The 20,748-nt window shown below is 43.3% G+C and overlaps 1 protein-coding gene across 3 annotated transcripts in view; it reads left to right on the top strand.

Annotated features, from left to right (window-relative positions):
* The window catches only part of KCNJ16 (potassium inwardly rectifying channel subfamily J member 16), a 73,956-nt gene that overhangs the window by 35,889 nt on the left and 17,319 nt on the right, over nucleotides 1-20,748 (top strand). Inside the window, exons 1-2 of one of the 3 annotated variants that reach the window (XM_053297252.1) lie at nucleotides 6,952-7,111; nucleotides 9,315-9,407. The exons of 1 other annotated variant lie outside the window; for it this stretch is intronic. The gene's annotated coding sequence lies outside the window, so the exon portion shown is untranslated. Of the gene's footprint in view, nucleotides 1-6,951; nucleotides 7,112-9,314; nucleotides 9,408-20,748 lie in introns of those variants that run through there. One more of the 3 variants, XM_053297253.1, reaches the window with a different exon arrangement.

Raw genomic sequence — 20,748 nt, 5'->3', positions numbered from 1 at the left:
TTCCAAAGACAACCACAGGGCTCTGTGGTCACCAGGAGTTGACATTGACTCGGCGACACAACTTTACTTTTACTTTACAAGGGCTACAGAAGAAGGGGGATCAGCAAAAGCTCTTTACTGCATGAATGGAGCATCTCCATGTGCAGGTGTTGACCTTGAATATAACCTTTCATTCATTCTGACAGATGCTTATTTCTTTTCATGCTTGTACAGTAGACGTTAGGCTTCATACCAGGCTTTGAAACTTCACTTTTTTAGTAGGAATATTCATTACAGTCCTAACAGAATGAAACCAAGGGCTCAGTCCAATACTGTCTTCATACCCCATATTTACTCTCTTCTATAATGTTTTGGGTCTTAGTTTTTTTTTAAAAAAGACTTCTCTTTGTAAGCATATAGAGCATGCTGTGTTAAACATCATGTTAAAATACAATTGATTTTGTAGTACAGGCGGTATTTAATAATTAGTATCCAACTTATATAATATACCCTTTGCAGTAAAACAGTCAACTAGCTATAACTGAAACAGTTATGGTAGAAACACTGAAGAAATGTTACCCACAACACTCTTAACATAATCACCTGTAGCTCCGCATAACACTGAGGATAGACACAACACCACTGACATCACTCTCTATGGAAAATATTACAACTACACATGGCATATGAGACAGGAAGCCAAGAGAACAGAATCTGATCTTTAGGCATGGAACCTTGAAAGCTTTTGGCTTGCAGATTTGCAAACCCAAAAGGAAAACAGCTGAGGATTTTGAACAAACCTTCAACTGCACAGTGTTTGATGAGAAACGTTCTCCGCCATCTCAGATGGTGAAATGATAATGCATACTGTATAGGCTCTGCTGTACAAATTAACGTAAAAGGATTTATGAGAAGGAGAAGTTTGAAGCAAATCCTTATTTTAGTATCATGTGGACCACTCTTTACAATGAAATGGTTTAGCTTTAGCTAATATTCTGCAATATTATCTAGCTGATCATAGCTGCACCACGAATATACTTTTCTTTCCTTCTCTTGTGTTGAAGGGTGGTTGGAGCTAGACATTAGGCTCAATAAAGGCTGTCACCAAAAAGAGCATCTCCATGTTGAGTTCCTTCTCTCCACTTTCCCCATGTCACTGAAGCACACTTTCCCGATGTCAGCAAAGAATGATGACACCTTAAAAACTAACACATTTGCTGTGGCATAAGCTTTCATGAGTCATAGCCCGCTTCATCAGATGCATCTGATGATATTCGTGCCAAAATTGTTGCCACAAAATTCTGTGTTTTTGCTGAAACAGCTCCCCTCTGGAATGTATCCATGCCATTTCTCTGAGGTGGAATTCACTTCAATTCCACCAGCAGCAGCCAATTATTTGGAGCGGGGGAAGGGAAGTGCAAATGTAATGCTGTAACATCAACATGGTTGTTTGCCTAAACATTAGTTGGGAGGGGGTTTGTTTCCAGCAGCAACCCTTTGTGGAACATCTAGTTCCTTTACTGCATGATTTTTTTGTTTTTAGGAGAGAACTGTTTCTATTAAGAGAGCTTTTGAAAAATGGCAATCAATCAATTTCACTTAACTGGCTAGTGCTGGCCTTCTTGTGCTAGCCATATTTAGAGAATTGGGGGAAGAGGGAACATATCAGAAACCTGTCCAGGAACAAAGACTTACTACACCACATAAGAACAGCCCTATTGGATCCGGCCCAAGGCCCATCTAGACCAGCATCCAGTTTCACAAAGTGGCCCACCTGATGCCTTTGTAAGCCACAGGCAGGAGTTGAGGGCATGCCCTCCTTCCTGCTTTACTCCCCTGCAACTGGTACTCAGAGGGATCCTGCCTTTGAGGCTGGAGGTGGCCTATAGCCCTCCGACTAGCAGCCAATGATAGACCTCTCCTGTCTTTGGTAGAATACAGGAGAGGTTTACCATTGCCTCCTCCTGTGCTGTTTGAGATGATGCCTTTCAGTATCTTCCTATATTGCTGCTGCCCGATATAGGTGTTTCCCATATTCTGGGAAACATACCAGCGGGGATTTGAACCAGCAACCTCTGGCTTTAGTCAAGTCATTTCCTGCTGTGCCATTAGGTGGCTTGAATCAGACCATGGCCCATCTAAATCAGTATTGTTGACATTGACTGGTGGTAGCTCTGCAGGGTTTCAGATGGGGTATCTCCTAGCTTTGCCTAGAGATACTAGGGCCACTTTCAGATGTCACAAGAAACTTGAGGCTTCACCTCCTCTGATGGGTGAATTATTGGAACTGCAGTTCCTGGACCCAACTGTGGCTCTGATTCCTCCTCCAAATCTCTGATTGAACACTTGGTTGCAAGTAAGGTTCACTTACCTAACTGAGGGTCCAGAGGCTGCATCAATGTCATATGGTTTGTGAGAGAGGTTTCCTTTTTCCGAAACTGGAGTTAAGGAAGAAAGCTTCTCCAGCTGCTGGAATCCCATTGGCTGGCGCGGCTTTCCTTCATGGGTCGAAGGAAGACCACGCAACCAGTTACACCCACTTTGCAGACTCTCAGACTGCAAATCACAATCATCTGGGTGCACGCTGGGGACTCCAAGGGAAACTGCAGGTCTGTTGGGCCCACGGTTCGAAGATACATCCGTAGGCAACCCTGGGCTTGAACTTGTGGTACCTTCATGGAGAGCATGTGCTTTACCACTCAGTTATTGTCCCATCTACTACAGTCCTTTAAGCTTCCCCTCAAATCCTTGTTAATATTTTTAAACAAAACATTACTGCAGGATCCAGCATAGCTCCCTCCCGTTTTGCTTATCTCCTCACCCTGCAAAAACCAAACCAAACCCTGGTCCATGCCTTGCCTGTAACCTCTTTGCGCATCAGAAAATGATGCTCATCAGAATGAGCATCAGAAAATAGGGTAGGATGGAAGAGAGGGATCCATTCCGTGCACATCCCTAATCTGTTCATGTTAACTGTCATGTATTAGGGTTTATTTTGTCATGTGCCTGGGTTTATTTTGGCAGCAGGATTCCAGCATCTATGGTAAAATAGGCATGTGCAACTTCACACATGATAGATTGTTTGCACAGCTGTGCATGGGGTTCTGTCTACACCTGTACATGCTTGCATAAAGAAAGGGTTACAGAATTTAGCTAAAAGTTATTGCAACACTGTTTGCTCCATTCAACAAACACAGAATCCTTTTAGGAGAAAAACATTCATGATAACGTTTTAAAAATGTATTCAGAAATATTAAGAGGACAGATGGATGGAGAGTCAGATAAGGACAAGTGATTTCGTCATCAGTTCAGGACAGGTTGTTGAGGTTTTCCTCATTGTGAAAGTGTCTCATTGTGAAAGAAATTTTACATTTCTTTCCTGCCTGGGAAAGCCGAGTTCTACGTCTTGGAAAAATGTGTGTGTTATGCACGGTGCTAAAAGAACCAAAATGGAACACTGCGTCCATTGTGACAGTTTTGGATGGGGACAGCGGCAGCAAGACATTCAGGAAGAGATGTCAGAAGGACAGAATGGATAGGATGGAACACAGTAAATTGTTAGAATACAGATGGGATGGGCTGGAGGAATTCGTGTCGAGATGTTCCAGCCCTTTGTGTGAATGAGATGACCCAGCTGGAAGTTGGAAGCGACTCAAGGGGAAGATCAGCAGCCAAGAAGAATATTTTCCATGTGTGTCCCTTTCTGTATTAGTCCAGTACTGACAGTATACGTTTCTCTAGTACCATAAGTAATGCAAGTACTATTCTACTTGTATTAGTATAAGTAAAATATGTGGTATTAACATTGTTTGTTCTTTGGCTTAAACCATTTAATTTTCTGCTGCCCAAACTGCTCTGCCTAAGATTTTCATCTCTCACCTTGCTTTCTTTTTGAGCCTTGGCCATCTAAGCCCAGGGATGTCAACTGCTGTCTCATGGTCTGCAGCCCCACTTTTCAGTCCCCTTCACCTATTCCCTGTGCTAGGTGGGATCTAAATGGCACCACATCTCACCTGCAGACAGCCCTCTGAGCAGCAAATGAGAGGCATCTTGTTCCCTGCTTGTAGTGATGCCTGCTATGTGAAAAATGGTAATGCATGTTCCTTTTCCCTATTCCCCAAGGGATTTTGCTTGGGAAGCAAGGCTAGACAGTCCAAATGGAGCTTAAGAGAGTTGCTCTCTGTTTCTTCCCTGGGTCAAAGGTGCTTCTCCTGTCTGGATATTGAAGATCACCCAGAGACCCCTGCATCATAACAAAGGCCACTGAGATGATCTCCTCTTCCTCACTGAGAGAGGTGGCCTAGCTCCATGATAAGTAGCACTTCAAGCATAAACTGTTTGTCCAGCAATGTGGACTCTGGCAACAGGCTAGCTGATCCAAAGCTAGTGCTGTCTCTCCCACAGCTGACAGATGCCCTTCTCAGCAGGAAATGGGGAAAAGTCCCACAGCTGCATTTGCTGATGATAGACTTGGGAGTGGTGGCACAGGATACAGCCCAGAGATGTTCCATATCTATTAGTTCTTTGCCAGTCTGCTCCTTCTAGGCACTTTCCAGACTAGACCCTGCAACAGGGTCACAACACATCTCTGAAGTGTGCTTCCACACTTCCTCTGTCGTGATACCGCAGTCCCGACAAAAGCACCAGGGTGCTGTTCATGTGTCAGATGCCCTGTTTAGAATTTAATTGCTGCAACTTAGTGCTACAATGTCATTTATCTGGTGTAAAAAAACGTGTTTTTTTTCCTTCAGGCTGTTATTTTTCACGAGACTGCTCCCCCTTCAGGTTTTACGTTTTGAAAGCGATTTGCCTGAACGGAGCATTTTGCCGCTTTTTGAGCGGCTAGTCTGGAAAGCGCCCTAGAGGCCTTTGGGCTCTGCGGCGGGCCCCGCTTCTGGTCTAGGAGACTTAGTGAAGCCAGGCGTGGAAAAGGAAGGAGGAGGGAAAAGACACCCTGAGTAAGGTGGGAAGGGGACACTGAGATATCTGTGGGGCTCTGGGCTGTAAGCAGAGCAAGAGTACAGTATGCATGAATATCCTCTGCACTGCCCTCGTGTATAGTACTTTTCTGAGCAAGTGGGGTGACTCTGCTCCTTCCTTGCTTCCTCCCTCTCCTATGCAGTGAGCATCCATTTGGGGGCTGAATTCTTTCTGGCCAAGCTGCTGAGATGAATGCTGTCTTCACTTTGGAGGGGGCATCTTCTGCTCAAGCAGCTTGGCTGGGTAGAACCCAGATCCCCAGGTTTAAGAAGCTGGCCGTCATGGATCTATCCCAGGGCTGCACAGCTTTGGCCCTCTGACCTGTCTTTGGACTACAGCTCCCATAATCCTAAGCCACAGTGCCAATAGGATTTGTGGGAGTTGTAGGCCAACATCGGCAGGAGGACTGAAGTTGTGCAGCCCCAATCTATCCCTTACATAACACACCTCTAAGGATAAAACCCTGATGGTCCTCCCACACACCAACACAGAACTAGTTTGCCAGAGAACAGAGTTTGCTTTGTTTTCTCCCTGACCAGTGATCCTTTTCTTGCACCTGCATGTGGCGCAGTCTAGCAAGCAGGTGTGCATGGAGTCCTTGTGCTGCTCCATTTTAAACTGGCTTCTGTTGCCACGGCACAAGCAGTAGTTGCACCGCTGTTGGGGTGGGTTTTGGGGGGTGGTTTGGGTTTTAAAAAAACACCCCTATTGGTATACTGCCTCAAACACAAGTCTTTTGTGCAGGAACAGTGTCAGTGCAGCAGTATTCCACCTGTGCCATCTTTCAGGGCAGAATGGGGTCAGTCTGAGATGGAACCAAGCAGTGTTCTCTCTAATTTTTTTCCTCGGCAGGTGGAATGAGTTTTGTTCTGGGTGGCAGTATCAGGGCAGTGTGTGTGCATGTGCATTCAGAGTGAGAACTTCCAGATTCAACCTGAGCAGGATCTAAAATTAACTGAGCAGACATTTAAAAAAATGTGTGAGCCCATGCACATGCTCACGCCTTAGAGGGAACACTGGAACCTAGTGCTCATCGCTGAACATGATTGTTCAATGTTGTTAATTGGTTGTTTTTCTTATTTATTTCTACATGCCAACACTCTTAATAGAAGAGCATCTTCCCCTATTTTTCAGCCCTCCCAAAATTATTGCCAGAACAGGAGGGTGGCTGGTGCATTTTGCGGGGTGCACTTTCTCTTCTCAGAGATGCCCCCCTGCCTTGTCTCAGCCCTAGTTCATCTCATGTCCTCCATTATGGTGTATGAAGAATCCTTTAGATGAGCTCTAGGAAATTTTGACCAGAAGCAGTAGAAATTCTGGAACTCTTTTTATAAGCAGAGGCTCACAGAAAACACACCCAGATTACATTAATTGTCTGCCTCCTAGGTGGCTGGCATGCTGTATATTTTTAGAGTGCAGTGCCACATTTGTTTGTTTGTTTGTTTGTTTGTTTGCTTGCTTGCTTGCTTGCTTGCTTGCTTGCTTGCTTGCTTGCTTGCTTGTTTGTTTGAGGCACTTATATGCCACATCCTCTGTCAAGCTAATGCTTGAAGTGTTGCCCAAAATAAAAAACACAACTATAGACTCAATTAAAATTCAATCCATAGTGTGGTTTAAAAAAAAAAAAATCTAAAGCATACAGCCTTAAAAACTTAAACTAAAGGACCAGCAAAAATTAGAACAGACAAAATCAACCAGAACATCAGAACCAAATTTAGGGAGAAAGTCCCATTTTTTTAAAAAAGCTAAGAGCAAAGCCACAACAGTGATTCAGACTGACTGACCTTTTACATGCGCGCGCTCTCTCTCTCTCAAAAAACACACACAAACACACACACAAAAAACCACTTTTTGGAAGTCTCTCGCGCTTAATGCGGAAGTGCAACTCTGAATGACTGCCAGTTCTATTGTGAAGTGCTCGTTTGTCCTAAATACTCAATGAGTTGTGGGAGCCAAGGTTGCTTAGCACCCCATAGAATCAAGCCCTCAACACTGAAAGGCTAGCTGAACTGTAGCTTTCTGGGGTGGGGTGTGGAAATAAATAAGAAAATGAAGACGAACTCAGTTTTGTTCCAGCTCAGTAATTGCTGTGATTCTAGCTAGCAGGCAACCCTGTGCTGGTGGTGCAGCTGCCCTCTTGGCCAACAGACTGGTGAGTGGATTGGGGACCCCCCAGAGCTAAAGGCATAACAGCAAGTATTTAAGAGGTAGTTGGGTGGTTGTAACAGATATTTATATCCCGTGTGTGGATTTCCCCCTGATACACCCCCCGCCCAATAATGCAAAATTGGAGGCTGATGAAAACTAAAATTAGGATTATTATTTTTTGTTAAGTCTCACAACTGCTGCAATATTCTAGCTATATTTCATAAGCTCTGCACTGCAAAGGATGAGAGAGAGAGAGAGAGAGAGAGAGAGAGAGAGAGAGAGAGAGAGAGATGGATCTCAAGTGTTTGGCCAAAGTTTCCACCCTGGGTGCAAAGGATGATTGATTCAGTTTGAATATGAGAAAGATCAGCTTTTCAGCAAGCTAACCATACTGAGCTTCTCTGCAGAGCAGCTGAACTGTGGGCTTGGGAACCACACACTATTCTCCAGCAATTAACATGAGCTAAAAGACAAATTTCAAGATCGGATCATGACCACTCCCCCTTCCCTCCATATCCAGGCATGCATAGGTGTTCCAAAGGAGAAAGCAGCTTTGGTGTAACAGTGATCTGTAGAGCCACAAGACATGATTCTTGGGGTTCCGGGGCCAAAAAACAGTGCTGATGAGAGGGAGAAATCTGGACTGGAGAGGCATGAAAACTAGAGTTGCAGCAGTGCAGGCATAAGAGAAGTTGTTGAGAAAGATGGGAGACGATGTGACAAATGTTTGTAAGAGAGCTGTTGGGGAAGGGTAGATAGGAACAACAGGAGTTAAAAGAGTTGTGGTAGCAAGAGATTGTGTGTGAGGTGTAGGCCCAGGGATGATGGTCTGATCAGAATCCTGGATCTTCTGTGAGCAGAGTTTAGTGACTCTTCTGGCTCAGTTCAGGGGAGTAGCTAGGGGAGAGGGGACCCATGTTCATCCATCTCCCCCGTGGCCCTTTGGAGTGAGGGAGATAATGAAGAAAACTGGGAGGGGTGGAGCTAGGGGGCCCTCAGGAGCTGGGGGCCTGGGTTCTTTGAACTCATCCACTCAATTATAGCTACGCCCCTGGCCCAGTTAGCATTGCTGATCTTTTCATGATCTTATGGGCCAGACCAAAAGTACTTAGTGTTTCTTCCTCTTCTGATACCAGCTTCTTTTTCCTGTGAATTCCCTGTTATGAAGTAAGCCACTTATAAATTTGCAGCCTACAAACCCTGTCTTGGCTGTCCTTCTGTTCCAACTCTTCTTCTCTTCTTGGCCCCCCAAGCCTCTCCTTGGCTTCCCTAGTCTCACCTGTCCTGCTGCCCATTTCCCTTCACAGTTGCCTGACCTGCCAGCCTTCACTGACCTCAGTCTGCCTCATGGCCTCTGATCTTCATTTTGCTCTCTCAGCCAGACACCTTAGTTTACCTTCCCTCATTGGAAGGGACTTTCTCCATCATGTGGCACAGTGCCTTCGGTTACTCTTGAGGAAATTTTTAGCTAACATCTAGAAGTAGGTCTCTACTGGATAGTTTTTGCAAGACTGTTTCTAGTAAATATACTGAGAGCAGTGGCGCACTTACCCCTGGACTTTGGGCCCCAAGTCCAGGGACGCCACACCCCCTGGGAGCCCCAAATCCTCTTTAGTCTCTCCTGGGTGGAATGGTTTGTGCCCTCATGAACCTACATGTTGAAAAATGATGCTTAACTTGCAGCGGGGGTGGGGGTTGGGAGGCCTATTCACACGTGCACTTTTAGGTCCAGGCTTCAAAATTGCCTAGGTGCACCTTTGACTGTGAGTGCCTTGCATAATCAGCACCTCCTTAGTGCTTTCCTCCAAGTTGTTCGATGCTCTAGTTCTTAGTACTTCATAAAACAAGTACTAATTTGAGACTGATGTCCTTAGCATTATCAATTACTGTTCAGACAACCTATCTTATTTATTCTTTCTCTTTTCCTCGGTGCCTATGCACATCTGCTTGCTACACACACATCTCCAAATTGGGACTCTATGTGTGTGATATTGAAAGAGATGAATAGACAACTGTGGCGGGGGGGGGAGTTCAGATGTGAACTCTGGGAAGAACTAATTGCAGCTGGAATTTCCAAAACATGCAACTGGTGACTATTGACATTTTGGTAATAAGAACAGGCAAATAGAATTTATATTAATTCCAGCTTTAGATCCCACATTCTTTGGAGTCTTAGAGAAATTATATGAAATTTATCACAACTACAGGCGTATGCCAAAAAGAAGAAGAAGAAGAAGAAGAAGCTTCAGAAGTTACATAAATTTTAATGAAGAGTTTTCTAGGATCCAAAACTGAATGAAGTAAGTGATGTAAATATATTTTCTTCCAAATATATACCAGTGGTGCACATTAGAATAGAATCTATAGCATGTATGAATCTTGACAGGAAGGAACTTTTCTTGAGGTCAGTTTTGAAGCTACACACACACACACACACACACACACCAGGCTAAGGAAGCCCAGCCCGGTTTTTGGTCTGCATGTGTACTGCTGGGAACCATGTGGTTCCTGGCGACGGCACGGCAGCAAACCCACTTAGGGAGCCTGCCACTTAGCCCAGGTTTTGGCCAAGAGGGTGTCCAAAAAGCAGGTTAAATGCTTGTGTGTCAGTGCCGTTCGGCTTTGCACCACACCTACAAGTAGCTTCCCGGTTGGCATAGGGAGGCTCCCCATAATACACTGCGCACTCGCGCAGTGCATTAGGAAAGGTCTGGGGGCATCCCAGCCTTCAAACCTTGCTGCTCCCTCCCTGCTATCAGGAGAAGCCACCAATTGTCTGGGCAGATCCAACCACCCAGCAACATGGATGCGATCATTTGTGGGGGAGGTAAGCTTTTCACAGCTTCCTCCCTTCACCCCATCCGAGCCCATTCTCAAGCCATGAGAATGGGCTCATTGATTAGCAACCCTGAGTTGTTTTGACTTCTCCTCTCGTGTGGCTTATTTGCTGTGGGCTAATTTATTTAACTATACTGTAAGTTGTGGGTACCTTTTGTTTGTTCCTTTTGTTGCTCCTGCCCTTTCATCTGAGTACACAATAATCTGGATTATAGGAGTTAATGTGAATGCTACTGTGCAGTGTAAATATAAGATGCACGATCCCAGCCTTGAGAAAAGCATCAAATTAGATGATCTTTCAAATTCTCCACTGTAGTTTGGTGATTTTCTTACTGCATTTATGGGAGAAGAGTTTAGGGTTGTCAGAATGCAACAGCTGCACAAAACAGAAGAGCCGTGATCCACTTGCTGCTTTGTGTATGGACCTCCCCTCCTAACAAGTAGTCAGTGTTGATTTTGCCATCACTCCTTGGGGGAAGGGATTGACTCATCCTGTCCCCCGACCTTCAAACAGATTATCTGCATTATCAATGCCAAAAACACTAACCAACTTTCCAGTGAGTGTGAATGAGTTTATGATGCAGCAGGAATCCCTTCAAGTTAGATGTGAGGTTTTGTTTTCATTAGATGCAACATTATTTTGCTTGCGTGGGCTGCATCCATGTTAGATGAGGCCAACACTATGACAAATGTACCAAACGTCCTGGCCTGATCCCATCAGTCTGTGACTGTTTTGTTACATAATCAGGATGCATGGCTTAAAAAATCTATTTTCTTTCCAAAAATGCTTCCCCATATTATTTCTAAAATAATATCCATGTCTGGTATAGCTGAAATAAACATTTCCACAAATTTGGCGGAATTTCAAAAAATGATGTAAAATTTTAAAAACTGGAATATTTTCAAATGTTTCTTTTGAAATTTCATTTTGAGAAATGTATAACTTAAACCATGTGGATGACTTGTAAGGCAATAATGTTAGGTATTAATAAGTTGTCTAATTCAAAACATTTAGACGTAAGGCATGATCCAGTCTACGTTAGTCATGACTAAGCACTATTGAAATAAATGAGAAATAACTACTTAAGTTGTATTGATTTCAATTGGACTTAACCATGTTTAATTTAGTCTGGATCTTGCCCCTTGTCCGCCACCCCCCCCCCCAAACCCTCTCTAGATCCAACAGGATCCACATTTGGGAATGTTTGGGGCAGGGAAAGAAAGCACTTAAAATAGAACATCCAATTGAATTTTTATGAGCATATTCAACTTGGGAGAATTAACTTGAGAATCCTGTCCCAAATGTGTTTTATCTGCAGTCTATATAATTGGCAGTTGCCTTTTCTTGGCAGCTATACTTTGTGTGCTGCCCACCAGAATGGGATAGTGTAGTGATAGTTTATAACTACTATGTCTAAAGACATTCTTTTAGAATGTCAATAAAGTTATGTTCTGTGCCAGACCTTATTGTATTGTCTTGTATTGATGGTAGGGTTGCCAATTAGGGATTTCTATAGAGAACTAGTAACTATTTTGGGGGCCAAATTACTTCTTTCTTTCTTTCTTTCTTTCTTTCTTTCTTTCTTTCTTTCTTTCTTTCTTTCTTTCTTTCTTTCTTTTTTTCTTTTTCTTTTTCTTTTTCTTTTTCTTTTTCTTTTTCTTTTTCTTTTTTTTTGCATCAGGTGGAATAGAGGCTATTTGGGGGAACAAACAGCTTTCTCTTTTTTTTGGCATGTGTTGTGGTGTCTGATGTTCTGGGGAGCAGCGGGGACATTGCTCAGAACACTTTGCTCTCATAAGCAGCTTCTTTTCCTCTGTCTTCTTCCCCTTCCTACTGACCATCTATCCAATGGGAGGGTCAGAGTGGAGGTTCTGCTTCAGTGGCAGGTTGCAGAACCACGTGATGCAGGAGCACATATAGGTGGGTCCAGCAGCTGCAGCTTGCTTCCTTCATGTGGAGGCAGTGGCAATGAGAAGTTAGCAGTTAGCTAACTAACTTTACTCAGCAGTTACTCCTGATAACTGAGTAAAAAGGCACCTTTTAAAATGGTGAGTCTCTTCTATTGATCATGGGGAGAACAACTGGCCCTATCCAACCCCAGCACAGCATTCCTTCAGTGTTTCTTTTAGACTGTGAGCCCTTTGGGGACAGGGGAGCATTTTATTATGATTCATTTTTCTATGAAATGTTTGTAGTCATAGAGAACAGCAAGTGAATGGAAAATTGTGCATGCGCCACTGCACCAGCATGCAAAGAACCTGGCTGCCCTGCCTCTAGCCAAGAGGTGAAGCTAGGGAGAGCAGGCTGGGTGACCCATGGGGGAGAGGACTGTGTGTGTGGTAAACCTAACCAGGTGAGGAATTGATGGTTAAGCAGCATTAGCCTTGAGAACTCTGCACCTAGACAGCAGACTGAGAAGGCATTCAGCTCACCTGGTCAACAGCTTCACACTGGTGAGCTGTATTTATTCTCAAAGTATCCCATTTCTATCAAAATATGCATATATAATACCGATAAACATATGCAAATCTTACGCAAAGTGTAGACTATGGGAGCCTTTTTTTGGTGCAAAGCGTTCTCTATTTCCTTTACTCTTTGTGGTGATGGATGTCGACTTTTCTCACCATCTGGACCTGGCAACACTAACTGATGGACCCAAGATCATTACAGATAAGGCTTGTCCTGCTGACCTCTTGAAAGGCAGACTGCCTGAGTTAATCTAGGTAAACTGAGGAGAAGGCGAGGCAGAAACTCTCAGGGTTTGGCCAGCAATCTGGGTATTATCTTGACATAATTTGAAAGCTGGAGGAGGGAGATGCAAGCAAAAATAGCATCCAGTCCTCCACTCACAACCCCAAGTTGCAATGCTTAGAATGGCTGATCGCACAGATGACCCCCATCATGTGGAGAATCTTCATCTCTCTACTAAGAATGCAGACTGGAGCCTTTTACACATCATGGTGGACTTCCATATGCTTAGCCATTCTAATAATTGTGTGTGTGTGCATGAGATATCACCTTCATCAGCATCCTCAAGGCAATTACAACATGTACTGCAGCTCACAGCATTAAGTGTTTTTGAGCAATATTTTTGAGCAGTTTTTGAGCAATGTAACATGGGGAGGCTGTGCACACCAGCAGCCCTACCTAGGTTAGGGCAGCCCTACCTGGGTAGAGCTGCTCATGTGCAGCACTGGGACTGAGGCCGATCCCGGCGCTGCCTCCACAAACCTGAGTTTTTATCCAGGCTTTTACCTGGGTTAAAGGGCGCAAGTGTGCCCTTTACCCAGGTACAGGGTCATGTGTGTGCTTGGGCTGACTCATGGGGGAATCCCTTATTGCACCACACTCATACTGCTTGCTCAGTGTGTTTTGGGATTCCTGGAGACCGGGACTCATTTTCCTGTGGATTGTATGGGCATGCAAGTAACGCGTCCCGTACGTCACCCTAGATCATCTGAGGGGAAGTTATGCTCAGTCTTGCCTTCCCCCCCTCCAACCCCATGCTCTCCCCGCCCACAGTACATGGTTGTGTGCATGACCTTAGAATGTTCTCTGTTCCAGGCAAGTGCGTAAAATTATATATATCATAAACAGCTGAAATATCTGTCTGAAAAAGGTTTAAAGTGATCTCTTTTATCACACACACACCTCACCTGATATGACGGAGTTGCTTTCTCAGCTCAATAATATATACATTTTCTTATTTGTAACAAAACAATGTTTTATATAGTGTGTGTGTGTGTGTGTGTGTGTGTGTGTGTGTGTGTGTATCACACAAACACACACACACACACCCCAATGTTAGGAAACAGATGCCACTCAGCCTCTATACCAATCCACTGTTGATAACTTGTTGGTTAAAGTGGCAAAACCCCACTCTGTTAAAAGAGGAAAATGTAACATTTGGACTGTGTTAACATAAAGTGGTCTAACCTGATCCTGTCATTGTTGGTGATCTGCCTTTATCTATTATTGAAATGTATTAATAGATTACATCATGTCTTATTGAGACAAACTCTTCTACTATTGTCTGCCAGCAAGAATCGGAAGTGAGGATTGGGGTCTTCTGTGTTCCAAAACCTGAATGCAACCATAAGTCTCCTTGGGCAAAAAACATCTGGAGAGATAGACTAAAACTTTCTAAACGAGATCAAAGTGTAAATTTATTAATAAAAATCACTAGGAATGAGCAGAACCATTAGGTTCTGCTTCAAATAGTCTGGGCAGTGAGCATGAATCCATTCTGTTCTGTCACATGTCCACTCCAGGAAAACAAAAAGAGGCCTAATAGAATGATCTCCCACAAATAGCTTGCCCCCCACTCCTTTATTACATGACCCATGGTTGAATCAGAAATTAAAATAATCAGTTTTAAGCTTGCTTACTTGAAAATGTACTCCATCCAAGCCAACAGGACAGTAATGATTACCTTTCAAGCAGATGCCAAAAACAATAACAACAACAACAAAACCCCTTCTATACAAGAGCTTTATCCCACCAACAGCACAATGCTGCACTCTCCCCAGTGTTGGGGGGTGGGTTTTAATGGAAACTGAGCCCTGTGAAGCCTCAGCACCATCTTGGAAGGTGCACACAGAGTGCTAGGAAGTATAGCCCTTCCCACACTTTCCCCATAGAGCTGCCGAGGTCTACACTGCCCAGCACTGCATGCATGCTTTCCAAAATGGCACTGGGGCTCAACAGGGCTCCATTTCCTGTCAAGGAGACCCACCAATGCTGGCCAAAATATGCCTCTGCATGGTGCCATATTGCATCCTCTTCATCTTCAGCCAGTTTCTCACAGGCCTAATAAACAGCCGCACTTAGGGTTGATGGGGGCCACTACTGGTTACTGGGCCTTGCAATTACAAACCCTTAATTGCGAGAGGACTTATGTGAGGGGGAAATGTTTAGGATGGGAGGGTTAATGTAAAATAACATAATACATTTATATATAATTATATTTATATAATTTAATATATTAAATATAGTATATATCTTTCAAAAATCTAACATAATACAAAACTCATCCTCCCAGAAATGTGCTTTGCCTCATCTGTACCACCACCCCCACGCTCGTATCTTTTTTCCCTTGTGTTCTCACTGCTTCTTGACATATTAGAGTTCTTTGAGGAGCTGAAGTGAGGCTTAGCATGGCCCGGGGAAGCTTCCTTGGGCCAGATTCTCTCATCTGCCTGAAGCCTTTAGGCCCATTCACACATTACGCTCAACACTCATACAAGTGTACACAGGTACAGATCAGTACACGGGTACAGTCATTCACATGTTATGCTGAAGGCAGGTACAGAAGTACACTTCCTATCTGTACCATGGCATTTGAAGGCCCTATACCCAGGTTCACATTTAAAATGAACAAAGGTACAGTCATGCACACAAACACATGTACAAGTGTATAGACATCTGGGACTGCTCTGGAAATGCTTCCACCCCAACAGGAGCCATGTTCTGGCCCAAATTCTTGTTGAGAATCTTGAGATGGAGCTGTGCCATTTCATTCTTAAAAACTTTAAATATATGAAGTGGCTGGCCAACCAAATGAACTTTCATTCAGTATTGATCAAACCTCCTTGCAAGGAACCCAGGACATTGTTCTGTAAGGAGGCTTGGAATCTCTAGTGGAATTTCTCACACCCTCAAAACAACACATAACAAAGCAAAGCAAAACAAAGCCTTATCCTCCCGCCCCCATGTTTGAAGTCAAAAAGGCTATACTGCTTTTAATCTGTGGCGCACAGATCTTCGTCTTTAGGTTTGCTCAGAGGAAGGCTGTTTGATGCTGCCTTAGACTAACTTGTCCACATGACCCAGCGGCAAGCCCAGAACATGTACCCAGCTTCCGAGTGAGGTGGAGAGAAAACACTCCACACACCTCCTGCCTCTGTATGCAGCTTGCAGATGATCATTCATTCCCCCCCTCCTTTTATCTTGCTTGTAATGGTGGTAAATCATGATGGTAAATCGGGAGCACACATGGCTCCCAAATTAGGTGAGAACAGTCCTGCTGCTGGTTTGATCTGAGATTGTGCCAGTTCTTTAGGAAATCAAACTTGGGCCAAGATCCTACTTACAAGGGAATAAGCCTAATTTAACTCCTGGTTTTCAGGCAGCCATCACCATTAGCTACAGTCTTGTGGCCCATCTAATGCTGGAGGTCAAATCAAATGAGACTAGCAATGATCCCTTCTAGCTCTGGAAGCCATGGCTCCGTCTTCCTCAGAAACTAGCTCCAGTCAACTTCTGAAGTCTTCCTCTATCCTTCTGACAACTCTCAGTGGCCAAGTACCTCTCCTCTTAGGATCTGGTTTCAGTTAGATAAATTAAATGTCACTGCAAGCTGTTCCTGTGCAACAGCACAGATGCATGACATTCGAGTCTGAATAACAGCCTCCTGCTCCATGCTATTTATGTCTGACTTTCAAATGTTTAATAAACACTTTTATATTGGCATATTAAAGCATCTCTCTTTATTGAGACTGATACAAGTAGTATTTTGCCCCTTCCAAACACAGATTCCAGCTTATTCTAAGCATATTTATCTTTCCAAGTTTAAACTCTTGTACTTTACTTTGATCTCTTTTTAGAGCACAGAGGAATAAAAAAAACTTTCAAAATGAAGGGACAGCTAAGTTTTTGAATCCCTTTTTCTAAATCTTTCAAATGTTGCTGGGGCTGTCACCATTACATTCAGAACGGTGGCCTCATTAAGGTGAAAATGTACGGTGAAAAATGAGGTCTCACTATACTGAAGAAAAGTAGACACGTGGGGTGGGCATGGGATAAGAAGGATATGGGGTAAACGATCTGCATTCCATCAGCTTCCAAGTATTTTATATCCAGGATGCACACTTGCGTATGTTCCAGAAACTTGAATTAACATTTATGCTGTCAAATCCTAACAGTAGAGTACAAACTCTAGTGTTCCCATGTGAGTTTATTTCCTTATAAACATCTCTTTGTTTGTAGATGTATAACCTACACATGCAAAAAGGGTATGGTTCGGCATTCAGCTTCCTTTGAAAAGCAGGAATATCCATTTTAGTTTTGTCTTTTTAATTGGTCTATACTCTATTTCAGCCACTAGCTCTTCAGATTTGGGGCAGGTATAATCAGGTATAATACTACTCCTGTATTATAGCATAATAATATATGGGACTACATGCCTGCTAGGAACTGGCCGTGCACTGTCTATTGGAGCAAAGAGGTTTTTCCTTTGTGCCAGTGGTTGCTGCACATGCATGCCCATGATAAGAGAATGGGAGAGGGCAGGGTTTCTGACAGCCCCTTTACCCGTTTATATTATGTTTCTCTTCAGTGCACGAGCTGTGGACACTAGTGTTACCTTGTGCATATGGCATGGAAATCTAAAACGGTTTCTACCTATAGGAAGCTGTGTCTGGTGATTTCGGCTGCTTCGTTGGCTTGGCTGTGGTGATAAAAAGTAGGGAATTTAGATCCTATATTACACAGAAATTTGCTGAATGTTTCAGCTGATGGATCCAGAATAGATTACCCAAGAAAAATATATTAAGGTCAAAGTGGAGAGCTCACTAAAATGTTCATCTTAGTGTGCTACAGTAGTACAAAAGGCAAATTTAGTGTTAAAAATAGAGATGTGTGGGCTCTCCCTTGTTCACCTCAAATGAGCTTGGAAATAATCCAGTGTCTTTGCCAAAATGTTGGGAAATAATCAGACTACTTTGGAACTGGAAGTCAACCTCTTTTTGCTCTCCTCCTTATTAGCCCTCCGCCTTCTAAGAGTATCCACAACAAAAGGAACAAGAAAATAGATAGGAGAAGCAGCACATTAACTATACCACAACAGTTAAGCATCACTATAGCTAACAACAAGTAGGAAAAAAAACAAAAGCAAAAGCAGGCTTTGAAGGTTGTAGAGATCACTGAACACAAATTGAGTTGTCCCATGGAATGCACTGCCACAAAATGTGGTAGCTGCCACTAACTTAAATAACTTTTGAAAGGGTAAACAGATTCATTAAAAGGAGGCGTATCAGTGGAGCTTAGCCATAACAACTGAATGCAACTTCTAGAGGCACTATCCCAAACACCAGGCCTGCATCACTTTGGTCTTCCAGCTGCTGCTGGACTACCAACTCACATCATCACTGAACTACTTTTACTCAGCCTTCGTACTGGTCAACAGCTGGATGTGAACCTTGTTTTAGATGGGGTGGCGCTGCCCCCGAAGGAGCTTGTACATGATTTGGGGGTCCTTTTGGACTCGCACCTCCTGCTTGAACAGCAGGTGGAGGCTGCTGCCAGAAGTGCGTTTGCCAGCTCCATCTGATTCGTCAATTACACCCTTACCTTGATCGGCAAGCATTAATGACAGTGACCCATGCCCTTGTTATCTCCCGCCTAGATTATTGTAATGCCCTCTATCTAGGGTTACCTTTGAGGACAATCGGAAAGCTACAATGGGTCCAGAATGCAGCGGCTCGTTTACTTATGGGTGCCAGAAAATATGACAGGGTAACACCTCTCCTGCAGTCATTGCACTGGTTGTCTATTCCCTACCGAGTTCAATTTAAGGTCCTGGTTTTGACCTTCAAAGCCTTGCGGGGTTTGGCACCTGTCTACCTACAGACCCACCTCTCCCATCCAGTTACATCCTGTCCGGTCAGATCTGCTCAGATGGCCTTTTTGTTGGTCCCCAATTTCCAAGAGGTTTGGGGTGCTAGGACCCGTGAAAATGCCTTCTCAGTTGCTGCCGCGCTTCTCTGGAATGCCCTTCTTCTGCAGCTTCATTTAGCTCCTTCCTTGTTGATTTTTAAATCTTTATTGAAGACTTTTCTTTTTTGCCAGGCTTTTAACCTGTAGTTTACCTATTTGTTTTTTCCCCTTTTTCTTTTTTGTTAGTTAGTTTAGTTTTATTTAGAATGTAATTTTAATGCTGTCTTGTTTTGCATGTTTTTGTACACCGCCCAGAGTCTTCCGAGTGGGCAGTATATCAAATGTTTCAAATAAATAAATAAATAAATAAATCATCCCCAGCCACAGTGGCTAATAGGCAGGGATGATGGAAGTTGTCCAACAGCTGGTGAGCAAAAGTTGTGCAGCCCTGTCTAAGATTACCCATTGCTGAGAGCAAACACCACAGATACCACCACCATCTCCTCCTCCTCCTGTCCCTCCTCTCTCTCTCACTCTCGCTCTCGCTCTTAGTGTGATGTGGGGATTATTATTTTTATAGCCTTGCTTTCAGAGTGCAGAGTGCCCTCACAAGTAATAGATTATGTTTGTTTGTTCATGGCTGAGCAGGGATTTGAACCTGGGTCTTTCATAACCAAACTCAGGACTCTCTATCCACAGCAACTCTATGGTCTAGATGTGCACCATCAGATGCCTATTTGAAATGTTCTGTTTGTTATCTCTGACACATTCAGTTGTGTGTAGGCTCCAGCCACAAGCTAAAACAAAAGTTACAACAAGAACAGATAATGTTGAAATGGTTACATTATCTGTGATTTCATTCTGCACCTAGTTACAGTCATCCTGTTTCAAAGGTGTGACAACTTGCTGTAAAGTGGCAGCTACAGTAACAGCCATCCATAGTCTGTGCAAAATACATTGTGCATGGTAAAATAGTTGTTTGGGTGTCTGATTTCTTAGGTATGAGCAGCTATGTCCATAGCAAGGAGTTGCAATAATTGTGTAGTGCATCTTAGATCTAACATAGCAAGATGGTCAATCAGCACAGCAAGTGGAAACAGTGTCCTTCCAGGAAGGAAAATTAAGATTACATATGAAGACAACCTTTGTTGATAAGAGAGTTTAGGCAGAGTTACAAGTTAGTAAGGGAAGTTGTGAATATGGAGCACATAGGATAAGCATCTGTCAAGGATGTTTTAGGTAATCAAGCTGCAATGTGTTGTTCAAAATCTATTCTTCAGATCTGATTTATAGGCACTTTTGGAATCACACCCATAAGTTATTCTATCTGCTTGTGGTGATACTTAGGAGAAAATTCATTAAGTATATTATATTATACTTGGAGAGGGGACTCCTATTACAGTGCAAAAGAGGGGCTGCTAGCTTCAGGGGCTTTTCTAGCTCTAGAATTCTACTACCCTAATATTGCAAGGGGAGTAAAATAGACAGTTTCTTTATAATTTGTTGTCCTGATTTATTTCATTTATTTAAAAAAGGTTTATTCCACCTCTCCACAAGCTCACAGTGGCTTCCAATAATAATCCAGAAACATTAATTAGAAACAGAATAGTAAGCAAAAGATTAAAACAACAGATCTAATCATGTGGCATCAGATTAATCCTTAATCCCTCATATCAGCATCTCTCCCAAATTCATACTAGGAAATGCCCTCCTAAACAGATGCATTTTACAACTTGTCCCAAAGGCCAGAAGGGAAGCCCATGAGTGTGTAATTATATTGTTTGTCTGTCTGTTTATCACATTTCTACATGGCCCCAAACTTCCATCTCTGGGTGGTTTACAACAACATAATTAATAGAAGGCATCTTTTTTCCACTGAGGCAAAAACCAAGGAAAATGAACAATGTAGCTTAGCTGCATGAACATTTTCAGATTTCTAAGGTCATTGCGCATGATCTGGAGAAAAAGAGAGGTCCTGTTTCAATAAAGGGTATTTAAGCACACAGACCTTTTACATACCACTGATCTCAGTGTGGTGTGAGCAGCCCCCACGCAAGCAAAGTTCCCCTTCTCACAGACGGGAGAGGGAAGCCCCTACACATCCATGGCCCTTAGCCTCTTTGGATTGCAGCCATTCGTTTCAGAGA

Source organism: Hemicordylus capensis, chromosome 2, assembly GCF_027244095.1.
Source record: "Hemicordylus capensis ecotype Gifberg chromosome 2, rHemCap1.1.pri, whole genome shotgun sequence".
Lineage (NCBI taxonomy): Eukaryota > Metazoa > Chordata > Lepidosauria > Squamata > Cordylidae > Hemicordylus > Hemicordylus capensis.
Note: the sequence above shows the minus strand (reverse complement) of the source record. Positions and strands in the feature narration are given on the sequence as shown.